Genomic DNA, 4224 nt, shown 5'->3' with positions numbered 1-4224 from the left:
TCCTGATGGTTGGTGGTCCACACTATGCCCAGGTCTCTCAGGATAAAACCAAACACTTTGTGCTCTGCAGGTGGCAGAACTTTAGACTGTTATGCGAGGAGGAAAGGGTGGACTGGGAGTTTGGACTTGTGGGGAAAAAATATCTGTTCAATTTTATGCCTGGTGGGGTGGTGTCTAGGTTCATAAGTGGGACCTCCCTGGAGAAAGAGACCAGGAATTTAGTGTTTCTCTCCAGCAGGGTAAAATGACAGGTCTTTTGTTCCCTGCTTGATCACAGATAGCCTGTAGCAGGCCCCCTGCTTGGGGGAGAGGTCTCCCATCCTCTAGTCAATAGGCTTCTTACCTATAATTTGTTTTCTTGAATGCTCTTTCTTGAAGTTACAGCTTACCAAACTTCTTTCTTGGCTCAGCTACCTGTCTTTGGCTTCGTAGAGTCTAATTCCATCCAGTTTTTGTTCCTCTATTCAGGAGCCTCTGACAATGATTGCTACCAATTGGTCATCTTCCCAGAATTCTCTCCATCAGCATTATTTCATATTAGAATATTTCTATCACCCCCCAAAGAAACTCCATATCCATTAGCAGGTGCTCCCCATTACTCTTCTTCCCTAACTCCCAGCATCACCAGTCTACTTTTCTATCTCTACTGATTTGCCTGTCTTGGATATTTCATAAATGGTGTAACGTAATATATGGTCTTTTGCAACTGGGCTCTTCACTTAGTGTAACATTTTCAAGGCTCATCCATCTAAAAGTACTTCAGTTCTCTTTACCGCCAAATAATATCCTATTTATGCATATCACATTTTGTTTATCCCTATTCATCATTTGGTAGATATCTGACTGTTTCCACTTGTTGGCTATTATGAATGGCACTGCTATAACACCTGTTCAGGTGCTGTGGTTTATGCACAGGCTTTCATTCCTTTGGGGTATACTCTTAGGAGTGAAAGTTCTGGATCTCATGGAAACCATGTTGAACATTTTTAGGGATTGATAAACTGTTTTTCCTAGCAAGTGTACCATTTACATTCCCACAGAGTACAAGCCTTATAATCGTTCCATGTCCTTGCCAACTCTTACTACAGATGTCTTTTCACTGCAGCCATACTAGCGGATATGAGTGGTATCTCACTGTGATTCTGATTTGCATGGCCTTTGTGACTACTGGCGTTCAGTATTTCTTCTCTAGAGAAATATCTATTAGTGTCCCTTGGCCACTTCTTTAAGCAGACTTCATTTTTTTTTTTCCATTCATAAAACTTTTATTCCACTTACATGAACTTAATACATGTGTTCTTAACAATTATGCTTGGATTGTTCATGAAAATTTCATAAGACAATTAAACAAAGCTAGCCATCATCTCAAGTTATTTCCCTGTTAACTATTTTTCACAGCACATGCATGTTAAGCAAGTATCAAAAAAAAAATCACAAAAGCAAAAAACCTATAAAAAGTTAAATACATGGGTTTTTTTGGTTTGTTTTATTGCTGTGGTTGATATACACAAAGTAATGGATATCGAGCAATTCACTTTACTGCATCTTTTTTTTTACGTTTGTTCTTAGGTTGCTTAAAACATTTAAATACAAATAAAATGAGTGTAGCAAAATAATGAATGCAATAGCAGGTAACTTTACAAAGAATGGAATGTGAACCATTTCTGCCCTTATCCAGAGTAAACTGGGTCACAACTTTGTCTAGAGGAACACTACATCCCCTAAAACAAAAAAACAAAAAACCAAAAAAAAAAGAAAGGAACACTTCTGCAGCTATTGTCAAAGGCGTGCACCCTGAGATTGAGTATTCCACAGATGCACACGGTTTAACACATAGGATCCATGAGACATCTGTTCCTACCACAGCCTGGTAAGTGCTCCACACTTTAAAAGTACCCACAATAAGTACACATGTGACTGGAATCAATGACCCCTTTTATTCCCCACCAGGACAAACCAATATGTAGGCAGTTTTCTTTGCTCAGACATGGAAACAGTTTTAACACTGGCCCTTCTGAAGCCGCAATGTACCAAAAGTACTACACCAAATACTTATAACTTGTATAAAAATTCCACATCCCAGGCAACACCTGTGGCTCAGTGAGTAGGGTACCGGCCCTGTGTACAGAGGGTGGCAGGTTCAAACCCAGCCCTGGCCAAACAGCAACAAAAAAATAGCTAGGCGTTGTGGCGGGTGCCTGTAGTCCCAGCTATTTGGGAGACTGAGACAAGAAAATCACCTAAGCCCAAGAGCTGGAGGTTGCTGTGAGCAGTGTGACGCTGTCACAGCACTCTATTGAGGGCGAGAAAGTGAGACCCTGTCTCAAAAAAAAAAAAAAACAATTCCTCATCCCCATATTGGCCACCTCAAGATGAAAACAGATAACTCCCTAAATGTTAACTGGCTCTACTCCCCTAAGATTAAACATAAAAACCACATGGGAAATATAGAAATTCAAATAGAAGTAACATAAAGTTATCATAAATCGTGAACAAAAAAACTATTTGTGGGACAGCATGGATGACAAAATGGTCTGCGGTGTAAATTTTAGAATGAGGCAGATGAAAGTTGGAAGGCCCGTTAATTTTCCCCTCCTTCTCCTGCTTCAGCTTCATCTCCCTGGGTATCCGGTGTCCACAATGTCAAGTTGTCTCTCAGCAATTGCATCATTAACGTGCTGTCTTTGTACGACTCTTCACTTAATGTATCAAGTTCAGCAATGGCTTCGTCAAAAGCTGTCTTTGCAAGAGAGCAGGCTTTCTCTGGGAAGTTCAGAATCTCAGAATAGAAGACAGAGAAGTTAAGGGCCAGGCCCAATCTGATAGGATGTGTTGGCCGTGTTTCCTTTTTACTGATTTCAAAAGCTTCTTGGTATGCCTGTTGTGACTGATCCACAATTCCTTTCTTATCATCACCAGTGGCAACCTCAGCCAAGTAACGGTAGTAGTCTCCTTTGATTTTCAAATAGAAGACTTTGCTCTCTGCTTGTGAAGCATTGGGAACCAAGAACTTCTCCAAAGGGGACAGTGCATCACTGCAGATATCTCTTAGCTCGGTCTCAAATTTCTCTCTGTATTCTCAAGCCATCTGCTGTTTTTTCTCAGCACCTTCCATCTTCTTCTCAATACTTGAGACAACACTCCAAGATGACCTACGGGCTCCTACAACATTCTTATAAGCAACTGAGAGAAGTCTCCTCTCCTTGTTGGGTGATTCAGCTCCTAGCGGAGTTATAGACTTCATGCAGGCTGCCATGGCATTGTATCACTCAGCCTGCTCGGCCAGCTTGGCTTCTGAACCAGCTCGTTTTTATCCGTGACTGGATGCTCTGTGACCAGAGCGGGCAGTGGACAGATGGACGGACAGGGGCTCAGCAGTCTCTGGGCGGTGGCAGCAGTGAGGCTGAGACTCTGTCATAAATAGACTTCATTTTTTTTTTTTTACTTCTTCCTCCTGGACTACTCTCTTGTTCCCTATGTAGCTGGGATCACAAGGTCCGGCTGTCTTGTTGTTGTTCTTGTAGAGACGGGGTCTCACTCTGCCTCAGGCTGGTTTTCAGCTGGTCTCAAACCTCTGAGCACAGGTGATCCACCCGCCACGGCCTCCCACAGCGCTGGGACAGCAGACGTGAGCCACCACGCCCGGCCTAGACTTCATTTTTTAAGAGAAGTTTTAGGTTCACAGGAAAATTGAGGAGAGGATATGGAGAATTCCCACATGCCTCCTGCCACACATGTGGCCTCCTTAACCATCAGCATCCCCACCACAAAGGCACGTTTGTCACCACTGAGGAGCCCACACTGATGCGCCATCACCCAAAGACCCCAGTGGACATGAGGGTTCACTCTTGGTGTTGTGCATTCCATGGATCTGAGCAAACAGATACAGAGTAATGGTTATGTTTTTCCATTTTGCTTTGCAGTAAATGAATACTGAAGGCTGGGCAATTTATAAAGAGAAAGGTTTATTTGGCTCACAGCTCTGCAAGCTGTACAGGAAGCATGGCAGTGGCTCTGCGCCTGTGGCTCAAGTGGCTAAGGTGCCAGCCACATGTGCGAGATCTGGCGGGCTCGAATCCAGCCCAGGCCTGCCAAACAACAATGACGGCTGCAACCAAAAAGTAGCCTGGCGTTGTGGTGGGCACCTGTAGTCCCAGCTCCTTGGGAGGCAGAGGCAGGAGACTTACTTGAGCCCAGGAGTTGGATGTTGCTGTGAGCCGTGAT

The 4224-nt window shown here is 43.5% G+C and overlaps 1 pseudogene across 1 annotated transcript; it reads right to left on the bottom strand.

Annotated features, from left to right (window-relative positions):
- Positions 1–2354: 2354 nt before the first annotated feature.
- On the bottom strand, positions 2355–3271 carry LOC100951697 (annotated as a pseudogene). Its single transcript, XR_002775022.1, has one exon. The product of XR_002775022.1 is annotated as a 14-3-3 protein zeta/delta pseudogene (transcript).
- Between the last annotated feature and the right edge of the window lie 953 nt (positions 3272–4224).

Source organism: Otolemur garnettii, unplaced genomic scaffold, assembly GCF_000181295.1.
Source record: "Otolemur garnettii isolate 467f Iridium unplaced genomic scaffold, OtoGar3 scaffold00107, whole genome shotgun sequence".
NCBI lineage: Eukaryota > Metazoa > Chordata > Mammalia > Primates > Galagidae > Otolemur > Otolemur garnettii.
This window is presented reverse-complemented; position numbering and strand designations above follow the sequence as displayed.